The sequence below is a fragment of the Lonchura striata genome, chromosome 1 (assembly GCF_050655825.1).
Source record: "Lonchura striata isolate lonStrDom1 chromosome 1, ASM5065582v1, whole genome shotgun sequence".
NCBI classification, from domain to species: Eukaryota; Metazoa; Chordata; class Aves; order Passeriformes; family Estrildidae; genus Lonchura; species Lonchura striata.
In genome coordinates this window covers 102,671,804-102,688,825 of record NC_140703.1, presented here as the reverse complement: position 1 = coordinate 102,688,825, position 17,022 = coordinate 102,671,804, and the positions used below count along the sequence as shown (strand labels likewise).

The 17,022-nt window shown below is 42.3% G+C and overlaps 1 protein-coding gene and 1 long non-coding RNA gene across 3 annotated transcripts in view; both read right to left on the bottom strand.

The window, feature by feature from the left end:
• NHS (NHS actin remodeling regulator) overlaps window positions 1-17,022 on the bottom strand; it is a 247,089-nt gene that overhangs the window by 103,154 nt on the left and 126,913 nt on the right. The gene's annotated exons all lie outside the window — the stretch shown is intronic.
• The window catches only part of LOC146768799 (uncharacterized), a 43,225-nt gene extending 26,203 nt beyond the window's left edge, over window positions 1-17,022 (bottom strand). Inside the window, exon 1 of the long non-coding RNA XR_014956755.1 lies at window positions 1-17,022. This exon is cut by the window's left edge and continues 17,885 nt beyond it. This is a non-coding gene — a long non-coding RNA (uncharacterized LOC146768799).

Genomic DNA, 17,022 nt, shown 5'->3' with positions numbered 1-17,022 from the left:
TTCTGTACTAGCACTTCTCACTTTCCTAAGCATGAAATTGACTTACATATTCTAAAGAAGAAAAAAGGGGGGACTTTGAGGGCAAAGAAGAAATTGCCATTTTTAGTGTACAAGCATATTTACATAATGAGGGCAAAAACCTGCATTTTAAAAATGCCCTAAATACATATTTACATGAGAGAATGCAATGATTCCAAAGAGGCTGATAAAATGCATTTCAAGTATAGCAAACTATGTATTTATACAACCAAGACAATAATCCCCATTAAGGATTTTTTTTTTCACATTGCCACATTAGAAAACCGAACAGTTATTAATCCATATAACTCCACATTAAGTCCTAGATACTGCATGTCCTCAGGGCATTGCAGTACCAGCAAGCGTACACTGAAGCCTAGAAAATTCCTCATGAGGAAAGGAGAGGTTCCCTCTCTCTCTGGGTTTTGCTCAATTATCAGTCATCTTCCAAGGGATCTCGCAGACCTGCAGTGTCTCTGCTGCAAGAGGAATCCTGCTTGAGTCACTGCTGAGCTGCACCAAGGATGGGAGTAAACACTTTTTACAAGTCATGATTCAGAACAATATTTCTGAATGAATTGTGCCTACAGAAGCACATGTCTGGTCAGCATGGTCATTTCTGAGTGCAAATGCACTTGAGGTAGAGAATTCCCTTTTTCCTTACGGCAGGAAAACCTGGTCTCTTCAGAGGCTACAAAAAAGAGCATGCAGGGTGTGACAAGGCAGGGGGACACAAGGAGACAACAAGAGAGGGTCTCTGCTGTCACCACCAAACACCTCTCCTAAACAATTTGTAGTGAGTAGATTGCTAACATGAAAATGAAGCTTGTGTTCCCTCCCGCTACCCTGTGAATTTTTCCCATCAGAAAATCCCACCTCATTAATAAGCTGAACAGTATTTTTATATATTTCCCCCCTTCCTTTCTTGTAGCTTCAATTTCAGTGACAATGAGTTTCAGGAAGTAAGACATACTAAATTTTGTTTTCTCGTAATTCACCATCTATGATCAATACAACTTCAGTGTATCTGTGGGCACAACAGGTTTTGTTTTTTTAATATACTAAAAATAACGAATTATAAAACACTTTAAAAATTAATGCATGCCCACTTTAAGCAGCTGTCAAATTCATCTCCTCCTCCTCCCCACAGGAAAATATCTCTTCCCCCAATATCAAAACCTTAAAGATAACCAAATACAGAGCTTTTACTGGTTTAGAAAGACCATCCTCACAAGTACTGGCTGTCTTTCATATCTTTTCCACATTACCTCACTTGCCCACCACTCCCAGCCCTGTCCCATCAACAAAAGGCCTGAACAAAACACCCAGCAGTGCACCTGCCATCTGGTATGTGCTTCATGAAGCACATTACCTGCTCTCAAAAGGGAAAGCTGGGTAATGCAGTGAAGTGGTTTAGCAGGGTTTTGTTTTGGGGGATTATCCACGTTATTCAGAGTTTCAGTATCTAGACAAAGAAGATATCCCAGGGAAGCCCTTAGATTAGATTACACCTGGGCAGAGATGGGATGGGCAGGTGGAGGATTCACTGGTATGTGGGAACCAGCCCAGACAACTGGTTATGACACCATTCTTGGGAACATTCAACAACTTTGTCACGTACATGATGTTTTTACAGCACTTTTGCTTGCAGGTTGAACTTCCTTAAACCTTTGTTTTGCCTTAACTGACTTTTGCTGCTGTAGTTCTCAGACTCTGTGCTCTCACCTCACTTCCAGAAAAAAAATTCCTTCTCTGACACATGTCCATCTTGTTCTAATTCCTTTTATACTTCTTCCCACATTCTGCTAATATACGAGGTCCAGCTCAGCTTGCCCCATCTCCACTAATACAAGCCTTAATCAGCTGAGAATCCAGCAGCAAAGAAGGTCCAGACATGGGAGGGGTGATCATTTCAAGGGCATTGCCTCTTCAGCAGCTGCAGCCACTGACAGGGTACACAGGGATACCAGAGACACATGTTCATGTGCCCTACCTGAAAGCAGTACCACACAATAATAAACATCATCACAGGTCACTGGACCATGAAAAAAGAGAACACTGCTGAGAGACTTTAAAGAATTTTACCTACTTCTCAAAAGAAGTATGGAAAAATAAGGAGTCTGACTCAGCATAATCTAAACTGCCTGTTAGGCATTCTCATAAACAGTTGTGGTCATTTCTTACTCAAACTAAGCAAACAATAGCATTGACCCCAAAAACACATGCATGCACACACACCACCTGAAGAAAGCTCCAAGCTGTGGCAGTCCCTGACCTTTGTTTGCACAGCCCTCTTCCATATATTTCTCTCTGCCACAGACCCGCTGGCCTGAGCACAACCAATGCAGAGATATCAGAACAGAGACAGCACAGAAAATAACAAGCCTCAGAAGGGTCACCAAGGGAAGAGATCGATCAAAGAGAAAGTTTGGCAGCCAACACAAGTGGGCTGAGAAAGCTGTTGTGCTTTCAGTAGTATAAGTTCCTTGGACCATAAAGCTGACAGTGGGGCTGCACACTTGCATTCCAACCCGACACATTTATTGGAGAAGTAGAAAGCTAATGTTGGCCTATTAACAATTGCTGTCTGCTGTAAATCACTGCAGGACCTCCCTTGAAGCATATTGCCTTCCATTTATCTCACTGGCATCAAGGAACCCTTTGCCCTCTTCAACTTATTCTTTGGCTATTAAATCAAAACATTGTCTTGTAGGGAGAGGACTGGTTCACAAAAGCCAGAGCAGAAAACAGACCATTCCAATATGAGGTGCAAAATATCATTGGGGATTATCAAACATTATTTGATCCAAACCTGCAGTAAGTTTGTTGCAAAGATTTGCCTTAATTTTATTTCCCTCTCTGGAAAATAATCACTGCTCCTAAGTTTGGTCAGTGTTCTGGGAGAGAAACTGCTGCAGAAACCAGGATATGATACATAAACAGATTTGCTACCCTTTGAAATGAATGGAGATTAGTAGTTTACTATCAGTTTCCTATGAGCTTTTTGGACACAATTTTTCCCACAGAGTTAATATAAGACTGGAATGACAGAATTTAATGCTGTAATTATAATTTTCAGGCTTATGCTGAAAAATTGCAAGGCTGAGGTTTTTCTTAAACTCAAAAGCATCCTCTGTAATTCCTTTACTATTCAGGGGAAGACCAATTGATAAATAGTTGCAATGGGAAATAGGAAGTGTGGAGCTGAGATACTTCTATGAACTTTCTCATCATCTGGACGCCATGGACTTGGTCAGATACATTCCCTGATAAACTCACTCCTTCTGTGGTCAGTGTTCTTTCTTACTGGCAAGGAACAAACTTCATACAGTAGAAAAGAGCAATAAGCAAAAGAAGCAGCAGTGAAGTTTATGTGGGAGCATCCCGTGTTCCCAGTTCTTCCCACAGAGGTGCCCCATGCGAGAGCTCACACCGCGCCCGCTGTCAGACAGGCGTGGCCCAGGTCCGTGTGTGACAGAAGGTGAGGTCCTGGCAGTGCCAGCAGGTGGGAATCCTGTTCTGCAAACACCCTGGGGCTCTGAGCTGTCACACCCTCACCCATGTGAGAGAGGACAAAGCTCTACAGCTCACAGAGAAGGAGAAGGAGACAAGAGTCGTGGTGTGCATGTACGGCCGGAGAGCCAAAGTCAGATGTGCCCTCGAGCATCTGTGCCAAGGACCTGGGGCAGGGCAGAGAGGGGGGAGCAGCCACACAAGAGCAGCATGTGCTGTGCCAGGGAGGGGATTGGGTACCCACAGATGTCATCTTGATTTATTCTCAGACTTCAAATATAAACCAGATATTTCTATACTCTGTTATTAATGTTAACCACAAAACTATAAAGGTTCTGAGCAGCCAGTAAAGATAGCAGTGTGAAATCCAGGAGGGCCAAGCCACTAAAGAAATGTCAAGCTGTAGAAAAAGTTAATAAATTCTGGAGGCACGTTTCAGGCTTAGTCTGTTTCCAAGGGACCCAGAGATCCCTCTGTGCATACCTCATGGGTCTGGCCAAAGAGGACTTGGACAGACTTCAAGGGAAACCTGCTGCTATCTCTGTCTCTGCTGCCAGAAATTTAATGGTGCCGAGCAACAAAGCACCACTGTTGATTGACAGAGGGGTGGAAAAACAGATCAGATGCTTGTCTGCCTCCTAGAAAAGGCCCTGCAGTCCAGGACAGCCTCCCATCATTTTGATAAAGCAAAGCTTTTGAAAAAACAGTTTCAAATATTTTTTTATCCGAAGTGGATAGACAATGACCTGGGTTCCCTGACCCTGTCATGCCATGGTGCTACACAGTTCCCTGTAAAATTCAAACCTTCCCACAGAAGCCATTTAAAAGAAAAAAAAAGAAAAAAATAAAAAAGAATGTTATTTGTACACCTTGAAATGATTTAGAAAACTGAGAATGTAAAAGGAGCAAGTTGATATAGTTGTGTTCTGCTGTGTCAGCAATATTGGCCTTGTGAAGTACACTTTTATTTCAATGGACCAAGTAAGTCTGAAATCTAATGCGATGGCTACCTGTGCCATCATTGATCATGTGGGGCCCTGCTTGCCTTGTACTCTTCCTATGGCAGCAGTTTCCAACTTCACTTACATTAGGAAATCATCACATTGTACTGACAGGGAGATACTCAGGGAAAGGGAAAAAAAAATTAAGAGACCTGGTCACAGCTGGCCAGAGCCAAGGCAGACCTGTATCTCCCTGCTCACACTCAAGCTCTGGTTAATCTTGTTATGGACACACTTTGATGCTGTGGACAGTAAGCCTTGTTTTTTAAGCCTAACACTGGCATGTGCCAATGGATCTCTATGTCTGAAAAATGAATGGCTTTAAGAGTACATGGACACAGCACAGAACTTCAGAAACAACATTAACAATAAAACCCAAAAAAAGCAAACAAAAAGAAAAAACAAACACTTAATCTTAGGAAATGAAAATAAAAATGTAAGAAGGTGCTTTTGATACACCATAAAGAGGAAAGGGCAATGAGTAAAAATAAGGAAAGTTAAAATGTTCCTTTTATTCATGCAATACAGCTGGATAAAAAGCACTTTTAAAAAGGTCTTTTAAATTCCTGACAATTTGCACAGCTAAAAGCTTTTTTTTTTTTTACCTTTCTGGCTTTAGATAAAAGTTGTTCTGTTGATCAGAACAATTATGCTTATAATGGGGAATAAAAGGAATTGGTTACCTATAGATACACCAATTGGCAATGCCGAAGGTACAATTACAATCTGCTACTTAGATTGGTTTCATCTGTGCATTTTATTTGTCTGTAAAATGTATATACTTTTTCTTTTATTAGCAGCTTTAGATTGCCTATGCAGTTAATACTTTCACAAGCAGAAAAGCTTTCAGCTTGGGGGAAAAAAAAGAAAAAATTAGGGACTACAAAAAAATTATGAGGCTTCAATTTACAGCTAAAAAACTGTTATAAATCCTTTGATTAAATGGGAAATGCTGTTGCATGCACTGATTTGTGCTGTGTTCATCTCATGCTCTGTGCTGTACTGAAAACCCACCAATATCAGTTGTTGCCAGAATCAGGGAAGCAGACAATGTGCAATACTCACTGTTGCAGATCTTATATCCCTAGAAGATTCTATTCCACTGGTATGAAAATGGAATGTTCTTACATACTGTCTATCCAGAAGGACTGCATTTTAATTACCCCTTAGATGTCTGACTGGAAGTTGGCAGTCTCAGTAGTTTTGCTTTCTTTCTTAACATTGCCTTATTGCTTAAGGCTGTACAGATCCCTTTGTGATAACTGCAAGCAACCAAAGAATGGAAACATCTCTTGGAAAAGTAAAAACAAATCAAAAATTGGGTTCAGGATGGCTTAGCAGAGTGAATTCTTACTCATAGTCTTCACATTCTTGCTGAGGCTTCATTTTATTGTATTCCCAACATTTTTCTGTTGCTCTTTGATTAGGAAAACTCACTCAAGGTTTCTAGGGCACTGTTGAAGCACATGTTCTTTCAGAATCTCTGCTCAGTGGTGGTACAGCATGCGGAGAACAAATGATGAATGAGTCCAGCAGAAGAAAGAGGGGGAAGTACAAAGATACCAAGTCTTTGCTGGGATCTAAAGGGAAGTAACCTCTCACAATGAGATTGTCAAAGAACTGACCACACAGGTTTATTCTGATTTCTATGTCAAACTAAACTCTCAATTGCTCCTCAAGTAGCAAGAATGTGGCAGAAAAAAAGAAAAGGTAGTGAGGTAGGACCACCTGCCCTGGAGTCGCCTTTGACTTGGCTTTAACACAGCATGAGCTACAAAAGCACTTTCTCCTTTTACATCAAATCGGTTCCCAAAAAGAAAACATGGCTATCTAATCGGTCTAAATGATTCATAGACTTGAGCAATTCTGGCCTTGTAGGACTGGGGAGAACAGCAAGCAGTGTGCAGCAAGCAGGATCAGAGTCTGCCATGGTAATCATAGGGGCATGTCAAAGATCTAAGCTCCTTCACTTGCTGAGATTATAACCTTCATTTTGTAAAAAATATATTCCTATTCACCAGTGTTACAAAGGAAATATTCACAAATGAGCTAAAGAACAGGTGTCTGCCTCCATCTGGAGGAAGCCTGCAAGAAACTGCTTCACCAGGTGCAAGCAGTTCCTGTTCATCTTAACCTCAACCATACCCAATGTGTGGGGTCAGGAAAGGAGCTGGAGCATAAGGACTCCATGTGAGGTAGAGGGAGAATTCTCAGTGCTTTAATCCATGACTTGTGATAGCAATTTAGGTGTAGATTCTCCAGCTGAGCTTGGAGTGTTCAGGCATGAATACAAAAGGGCAGTGTGTACTACCATAGCCATTGCTGTCACACCAAAACTCAGAAGATTTGGTTTCTGTTCTGTCCATTTGTAATTTATATTAAAACTATATTCACTTCAAAATTAATTTGAAAATTAACAGCCCAGGCAATGCTAACTTTGGTACATTAGAGTTATTAGAGAAGCCAGAGGAAACAACAGTGTGCCTGCACAAATGGAGGTCCCATGGGATCCCAAAACAGGATCCCACAGTCTCTTTTAAAGTAAATTGTTAAATTAGAACTATGCAAGTCACTACACAGCTGTCAGACAATACTGTTCCCAGTTTCCAACATTCTTTCTATCTTTTGCACACAACTACGTACACAAATACTCCCACAGATTCAACAGAGCTCCTGAATACACCTCTGCCAATTCCTTGCCTGCATATGTATGACTTCCACTAAAACTGGCATAAGTTCAGTGAGAAAAAGAAAGTATTTCTCTCTGTGCCATAATGCATGAGCCAGTGCTTTCTACCATTGCCATTTGTTGTTTATAACAATTTCAGTTTATGCAAAACAATTAGAAATACTGAAAAATGAGAGGGGAGAGAACATCAGGAACAAATATATTTGTCCATGAACTTTTGGAAAAGTGCCATGTAGAATAAAAGACACCACTACTCTCCATACTGGAACTTAAATTAATCCATCAGTCATCTAAAATAACAGCCTGTAATTAGTTAATAATGTGAGGAATTAAATTATCATAAGCTTGCACTAGAAAATTACTTAAACACAACCACAAAATACAGAAGGGTGGGAAAAGGCCGAGGTACAGGCAAGCCAGGCTTCTTCTATGAAATCCCTCCCCCCCCAGTCAGCAGCCTCACACCTTCTTCAGGGCCCTGATTTCTCTCCTGGACTCTACCAAATTTTCCTCTCAACTCACTTTTCAAGATCAAAAATATTTCAACACCTCCATTTCTGCCAAAAAGGGAAACCAATCACCAATTTCAGGCTACTGTTCAATCTGCTGTGTCCTTGTTTCAGCACAAGGCACTGTGGCTGTTTTTTAAAGCAAGAGTTATCCAAGGTTTGTTTTTAGCCTTTCAATATATTTGGTTGGAGAAAGGCTTGTCTTGCTGATAAGATGCTGCATGAAAATACCTGTGACTCGAACTGAGTTCCTTTGTCCCCCCTCCTACAAGAATCAGTAGTAACCACGAAGGCAAATACACCTTTCTCTCAATCACTTCATTCATAATCAAGTGATTATGGCATGCATCACCAAAGGACACTGTCACATGAAATCCTGCCTTCATGTTAAGCTATAAAATAATTTTTAAAACATTGTCATCTTTCCCCTAAAGGACAAAGTCCATATAGATAAAATACTGCTCTATTACCATGGGAAGCAGAATGACAATAGAGACATAGGTGAGGAAAATGATATCTGTACCCTGAACCATCACTTGCCAATATTTGGTCTTGTTCCCCACTCCATCAAGGTGAAGGCAACAAGGAGCGGGACAAAACACAGTAAAGGATTCAAGCAAGGGACAGTGGCAGCAGGCAAGAACTCAGACAATAAACAAAAAAAACAAACCCAACACACTCTGGACAATCACTGGTTTTTGTTCTTATAGTAGTTTCTTGAGGAGGTGAGATAATCTAGTATTTCTCATCTTTAAAGAAGATTTCAGGCTGATGGGCAGTTAAGTGAAACTGTTGGAAATGGCACAGAGCCCAAACTAAGAGCATGAGGAGGCATCAGCGGATGAGGTCTGCTTTGGATTTGTGCAGCCCAGCTGCACAAGATAAGGAAAACAGAGCTCTGACCACAGAGACTTTGTAGGTTTCATTTCCCAGTATGATTCCAGAAACAATTCTTCACTCTTACTCAGGTTTCCACAAATGTCCCAAGCGCAGCAGTGGGGGGACCTGATGAGTTGTGGCTAAAGCAATGGGGGCAACTTGGGCAGGGTGTGCCCAGAGCCTTGTTGCTACATCAAATCCCATCAAAACACACTGGCCCACTGCAGAGGGGACCCTCAGTCTTCTAAAAGAAATGACAGCCACTGACATCTGCTGCCACCCTGCACATTTGAAGAAACATTCAGCAACTGATGGAAGAGCCACTTTTGTGAGCTGGAGTTTTATATTCAAATTCATCTGACCTAGCATTGGACATCTCTACCTCCTGGGCTGAGCTGGAAACACGGTCACACAGGTGCTCCCCTTCCTTCAGAAAGCAGCTGATGTCTTAAGCCAAGGGTGACTGCACTGCTCATTTGGGACCTGGTGTGAGGTGGGAAGAATAGAGGTCTTGCTGACATATCTCTTTGTTTAGTAGTACCTCTTGAAGCTCAGAGGACTGGAAAATCCTGGAGGGGGAAATTGCAATTCTGTACCCCCCTAACATGAATGCCCAGGGTGCAAAAAGGCTACACTAAATATCTGATTTTTTATCCTTTGATTTGATCTTCTTGGCTACATTTCTTAGAAAATTCCTTCATCTCTCTGTTGGCAGATCAATTCTACACTCATCACACATGTGCTGCTTTAGCAGATGAGTAACTTAATTTCCCCCCCAAAGCAGTAAAATGCTATACAATGAACATTTTTGATTTTTCTAAGCAGTAAAATGTCTTGTATTCAACCTGTTTAATAGGTTAATAGATCACTTTGCATTAAAGAAACATGAAGTATGTTTTCCTTCTGAATATCTCTCCTTCTTTTTTAATTTTATGTTTTAACAGTTTCAAGATCTGGAAAGTGGTTATTTTTGGCATAATATTTAGAAAGACAATCTTTCAATAGTCCTCTCTACCAAGTAAGTGCTCAAATGAACAGAGCTTATAAATGATTAATGTAACAGCAATGAGATAACCCTGACAAGTACATCTGGTGTTTGTTAACTGAAGATTATTTCTTTTAGAGTTTTAATTGGGCCATGTTAATTGGACGCTTTTGTTCAGGAGACATTTCTCCTATCACAAAGTTAATCCAGGTTTTGTTCAGTAAAACTGTAAACATGCAATTAATCACAGAAAAACATGAACCCCTCCTTATGTTTGGAACTCACAGACGCTGAAAGTAATTTCTACAGGATTTTGCTCCCTAAAATCAAGTGAATTCATATGGCTGAGGTCTTGCATAATGTTCTGAACACTGACTGATGTCTCTGTAATTACCATGAACCTGCACAGCACTGGCAAATCTGTTAAGAACCCTTCTTGGTAGAAATACCCTAAGCAGGAGTGTTTCCATGAGAAATGGCCAACAAGAATAGGCTAGTGACAGCCCTAGGTTTCCCATGCCCTTGGAGCAGAATAAACCTTTCCTGTGTAAAGGAAAGCAACAGCTCTGCTTCTGTGCCAAGGGCCACTCAGAAATGGCTCTGCCAGTGTTTGTGAGGAGTTTCTTGTAGCCCTGTGGCCAAAGCCAGCAAGGTGTTAACACAGAGAGGTCACGACAAAATGCACTACCACATCCCCTAGATTATTTACAGTAAGATTGGAAACCACCTTTGAAGAAATACTGCCAGAAAGGCTACACAAGCCCTTTCTGCTTGACAGCTGGGTTAGTTAATGGCACAGGGACTGTGGGAAGGGACAGGGTAAGTGCCAGTCCCATCCACCTTGGAAACAATGGTGAAATGTGAGAGCTTCCCTACATTTTTAGGGTTTAAATTTCACTTTTTAACCCCTTCCCTTCCCTTCCCTTCCCTTCCCTTCCCTTCCCTTCCCTTCCCTTCCCTTCCCTTCCCTTCCCTTCCCTTCCCTTCCCTTTCCCTATATCTTCCTCTCTTCCTCTTTCTCTTCCCACCCTTCCCTTTGTCTTTCCAAAATTAGGTAAGCCTTTTGTGTAAAAGATGCATCCATAGGCCATCACGGTAGAATCCCTCACTGATCCTCACCTATGGAGGCTTTCTGGAGCTCCATACAAGTTTCTTTCACATTGGTAACACACAGTGTTGTGAAAGAAGATGAGAAAACCACAAAATCAATTTTATTTATGGGAGAACCTTCAACTTTTGGTTTAGAATAGGAAGAGATTTCAATCTTTAGATATGATGGAGAACTACATAAAATATGCATATGTGGTACTGCGGTACAGACACACAGAGCACAGGCCAGAGCAGTGACATTTTCTGCTTAACTGAAATTATGACTGTACACAACCACCTAGTGCATTGTTAGGCATGATGATGCTTTTACATGAGTCTTCACAGCTATATGAAGAATAGCTATATAATGTCTGTTCTCATTACATGGTAGCTGCAAAGTTCATTTGCACTGAATTAATTAAGTTGTTCCCGTTACAGATTTATGCCAGCAGGAGTTATGATTGATTAAAAGTAGTTCCAGACATGATCTCCTTGAACATGTGTCAGAGGTCTGCAGCTGACTGCCCATGTAAATTAGAATAATACAATTTGCCTTTCATTAGCCATCAGGTCTTGGTTTGAAATGCCCCTGAGGAAACTATGACCTACTCTGTGATCTGTAGAAAACACACTTTACTCCCATAGGCCCAGTTCAGGGCAGTGTTCAGCACAAGCTGGATATTAAGTTAGTGGATACACTGATTTGTCTCATGAACTTAAAACTGTGCTCCTGCACATACTAGATGAACCCAGAGCTGAAAGTGGATCAGCATGAGAAACCAAATACATGCTCCATGAACACTTTCAGACAGCCCAAGGCTTTTTCAATATTTTAACATGGGCAAAAAGACAAATGACAGACATTTTCAGGGGACTAAAATCCAGAATAACTTCATTCATGATGCACAACATCTCTCCCAGATTTCCAGCAACAGCCAAGCTAACTGCTTGAGTGCTAAGGACCTTGGAGAGTCACAGCTCTGGCAGCACCACAGTGCAAACCACACCAGGACCATGGACACAGAACTTCCAGAGCATGAACTGGATGGGGGACTCAAAGCCAGAAGGAAGCTCCAGAGCCCTTGGAGACCTAGTTGAAGGGTTAGGTCTGACAGCAAGTGTCTTTCCTTAGTGAAAATGAAGATGCCAGAGGAGCCGGCTGGCTTGGGAGTCTGGAAATGATAAAGTCCATTTCCTTAGGGTAGACTATTCAGTAGGGATTTTCTTGAGCTAAAGTCCCTAAAAGCCCCTGCAGTTTTTACTTTGATGCCATCTTTCAGGCAGTTTTCTAAGTCCCTGTGGAGGTAAGCTGGCAGTAAGCCTGTGAGGTTTCTGAGGAAACCTAGCTGGCAGGAAGGTTTTGAAACCTGCCTGACAGGCAAGGTCATGTTGGAGCTTGGGGTGATTGACAGAAAATCAGCTGAAAGAAGCATGTTTCCATATGATGTTTTACATCTGAAAAAATCAGCATATTCTAAGATAAAATAATTCTTTTGGAAAATTCCCATAACCTCTACTTAAAGGCTATCATCTGCCACAGTCTTGCTTAGAGCCCTACAGAACTGTATCACTGTTTGCTTGATATGAACTGGAACTTTGCAGATACAAACTTTGCTTGATATGAACTTTGCTTCATACGAACTGGAACCTTATGAACTTTGCAGAACTGAATCACCATTTGCTGGAGTAATTTCTCCAGCAGATTGTTTCTCTGAACAAGCTTCATTTGGCCACAGAAAATGATACAGTATTTGGCTACACCACAGTGGAGTCATGCTATGTCATATCAGAAATACAATAAAAGGAAAATATTCCCATAACACAAAATATTCTCTTGAAAACAAAATCTGTGGGATATGTGGATATGTGGGTTATGCATGGTATCCAACAGCTATTAAACAACTGAGTGGCAGCAGACCTGAGACTGTTTCACTTACCTAGACTTTCCTTTTTATCCATAAAGATTTGCATGAAGAGCTCACCCTACCAGGTTGCAGCAGTTAAAAAACACCATTAGAAAGAAATCTGCCATCCAAATTTTAATAGGGTTTGAGCCACTTCAAAGCTGTTCATTTCTAACAGTTTTAATCCTTCTCAGCCACTAGCTGTCTCCCCACCAAACCAAGTCAATTAGTTAAGAAGTCATTAGAAAAGCCCTCAGATATGAGAGCCATGTCTTGAAGTCTGGGTCTTTTGTGACCTCTCTCAAAAGACGGGGCTAATAATTTGGCATGGTTTCTGCCCTTTGGTCTACCTGAAATACAAATATAAAATCAGCCTGACTCATCTGCTTTGCCTGATTGCATCCTCAGCCACTGGAAGAGGCTTTCTCCAAGAAAGCAGATGAGCAAGTACTGGCAGAGCAGCAGCCACAGCTTTTGTGCTGGCGACTGAATAATGAACCCGTTGCTTCAGCAGGCTTGCTGCAACTAAGTTGTGCCAAATTTTTAATGTCTTCAGTGATGCTGTTGTGCGCCAGCCTTGCGCAAAAGCCCTGGTGATCCATGGCAAGTTCAGTCCTAGTCAATCCTCCATACCATGCGTCAGCCTCACCCCAGGGCCAAACAATGTGTGCTGGCTCATGACTGCTCTCAATGTGGGGTCCAGAGATTTCTTCACCAAGAGAAATATTTGCTTTGTTTCTGACTGGAGCCCTGAATGCAAACACTCATACCTACAGCGTGGGTGAAGAGCGGAGCCGTGCCCAAGGGCAAGGCAGGAAGTGAACCAACCTGACAGCACAGAAACATCCAGTGAAATTTATTTTCATTTTTGGCCCATCTTCTCCAGGGAGCTTATCTTTTGTTGCCATACAAGCTCTAACTCATGCCAGGACTCAAAATTTTCTCACTTCTATGGTTGCTCTGAACAGAGTCAGGCATCCTGATGGCAGCAACGTCTGTCCTCAGGGTGTCACCAAGTGCACCATGCTCCCTGGATATTCCATTGCCATGATGTGCCAGCCCCAGCTGCACCAAGGACAGCTGGCACCCATGCCACTGCCACACATCCTGCCAAACATGAGACCCCTCCCGCTGAAGGGTTGAAGTGTGGTATTTGCTGATGATGGATCCCATCCTCTCACTGAGCCACACCTCAGCAAATAGCACAGGGAGGATGCCAAATAAACTCTGGCTATAACATCCAGCCTTATGATGGATTTCCAATGATGGTGCCTGGGAAACTGTCTACCAGGTCCTTCTACTAAGCCCGTTTACATCCTAAGGCAGGCTGTCATCAAACTTGGCATTGCAAAACTGAAACTGGCAGGGACCAAAGGCAAGAAGCATGTGCCTACTGCAAGTATTTCCTCACACATCCCCACAGCAGCAGTTTTATCAAGCAACCAAAAATCACTCAAATTACATATATTTACTCCTACAGTAAGTAAGAATGGGTGTTGATTCACTCCTCACTCCAAAGAAACTGGATGGAGTAGAATGATGTGGAAATGATCATAATTTTCCCTGCCCTTAATTTTGAAACTGAATTAAAAAACATAAAGTCTGATGATAGCAAAACATAGGCTGTAAATATTTTGATATGGCAGCATGAAAAAGGAGGTTGAGTGCTAAAAGGCATCACAGCAAGAAGGAAAGGATGCTCTTACAAATACTTGGATTTGTATATGGATTGTACAATGACAGAGAGATGTTGTCAAAACAGAAGAAATTTGGTAAATAGCAAAATAAGACAGTGATAAGCTTAACTGAAAAGACCAGGAGAAATACCACGTTTGCTGCAGAAATGGTATAAAGATAAATCTTCAAATTGCAAGTGCTGTAATGTGCAAATGGGAAAACTAGGCTGCATCACAAGGATCAGACACAAAAATTGTTCTCTGCAGCCTTATTTTGAAGTTTGGACTATGCAAGAGCTAATGGAAACAACAATTTCTTTTAAGACAAAAGATGGAGGAGAAGTAGATTCAATGCCATTAACTTGTCATCATGCCAAGGCAGAGTGAGGGTTCCTTGCACAGAAGTGTGTGGGACAGCTCTAGCTGTGCAGTGTGTGTCTGCCCTGGGGGATAGGGACAGCACAGCTGGAGGACACACTTGTCCCTGATCTTCTGGTGAGATGCAGTAATATGAGGGGTCTGTCACTTGCTTCTTGCCTTCTCTGTTAATCAAGATATTGGCTTCTCCAGCACAGCAACTGTGACCATTCTGCTAGAGTGATAAATCAGGGAGAGGAGAGCACACACCCTTGTGCACCCACACTGCCAATCCCCAGCCAGGCCCTCCACACCTGTAGCAGTGGGGGTCCTGCCAGGGTCCAACTAGCTGTGGTTCAGCTCCCTTCCCTTGCCTCGTGCCACAATAACAACCCAGAGGGGGTGGTTTTGGAGGGAGGTGGGGCCCCTCAGGGCAGGGGTGGGCAGAAGAATGTGGGGGCAGCTGGTTTCTTGGACTGCAACATGGCACTTTTGCACAAGAACCATACTGCACAGAGGAGCAACCACGGGCATGGAGAGGAGGCAGAAAGAATGGAGCTTGTGCCTGCCTTCTGGCAGTTCAATCACAAGCTGCACAACAAGGTTCCTTACAGGTTTTGAGGGTCTACTACTAGGCTCTTGGAAAAGCTAAAACTTCCTCCTTCCTCCCCCAAATATCCACATGATGTATAGGCAGATTTGGAAGAGGTAGGTGGAAAATGTCCTGCGTGTAGAGGTAAAAGTACTTAGCATCACTCTGTGTGCATGGATGTTTTCCAGGAGTTCCTGATGGCCAGAAATACCACGGACAGCTGCTCACGATGAGCAGTTTGTCCAGGGCCCAGGGCAGTGCTGCAGCCCTGGTCCCAGACCAGGACACCATGACTGTAGCTGATACAGGACTAATGAACATACACAAACCGTGAAACACCACCGGGATGGTGTGAAAGTCATCAGCCCCATGCCCTGGCTCTGGACTATTGCACTGATGTGGAGGTGTCCAAGGAGATGACATAAGATTCGTCTGTCAGATGACTCTGTTACTCTAAACAATGCTGAGAAACAGCTACAGACAGCATGTGGCTCAGATGCCAGATTTGCAGAGCTTCTCAAAGTCTTCCCAATGTCAACCTGACCTGTAAATAGCCTGATATTTCAATGCCAAATTCCTTAAGCATACCTCTGTTTCAAATAAGCCCCCAAACAATCTATTTTGTGTGTGTTTTAATTTAAGGGGAAAACATCTGGCTGCTAATGATGCTATTGTTATTGGCAGCATAATTAAGACTTTTGTTTTTATAAACTAAGAATAATGGTGAGCAGTATTCAGCAGGCTGAAATCTTTATGCTGTATATATATGAGTCATGATTTTTCTAACGAGTTGTCTGATTGAAATGTGTTTATGTGTCTATAAAGAAAGCTAAGCAGCATGTAGTGATGTTAATTGCAGAGCTGACAAGTTGTTCTACCCTGTTATTATGCTGCCCCCTTCCACATGACCCTAATTGATAAGCGATCCAAAAAGTTGTTTTGTTTTCCTTTAAGCAGACCTCCCTTGGTGGGGCAAAGCTCACTGTAGCCTACAACTAACCCTGACACAGAGCTCACCCAAGTGTGATCTTGGCTGTAGTTCGGTTTCAGCCTGGCAGTGGCTCTGGCATCCTGGGAGTTAAGTGGATAAAACACAACACCTCAAACCTGTTATCCACCCTGTGCAAAATCTCCTTTGGAATGCCACCCCTTCCTGGGAAGGGTCAAACTCAGTTCCTTATCCAGGCCCCAGAGAAGGAAAGGAAAGGGTGGGGGAGGTCTGGGGTTTCTAGAGGTGCCATCACCACCTATAGAAACAATACAACCAAGCAACAACACGACTGCAGCAACACCATGAATGCAAGAAGTCAGGTGACATCTATAGGTATTGGAAAAGCAGTGAAGCTAACAACCAGGGCAATGCATGTACATTTCTGCACCTACAGACAGACTGGCACTGGCAAGGGGCAGTTTGCCTGTGGCCACCTGCTTCTGTGGCTGTGAGTCAGATGAAGAGCATGATCACACCCAGAAAAATCCACTCAAAGTCCACACTCATTAGAGAGTCAGTTTGCAACAGGGAATGGGGAAATGGTCCAGCAGAGAGGACTGACAGCTTCTTAACTCTCAGAAATCCTGCAATTTGGAAAAAACACTGACATCTGTTAAGTATCACAGGATTTGCAACAGTATCCCAACTGCAAGTGCTGAGCTCACAAGGCTCTTGGTTGATGAAGAAAAGGGATTTATAGTTTATTTGTAGGTGGCTACAGTAAGAACACATGAAGTAAAAGAATAATTGCCAGGGAAGGGAAAAAAAACAACAACAACAACAACAACAAAAACAAAAACAAAAAAAAAAAACCAAAAA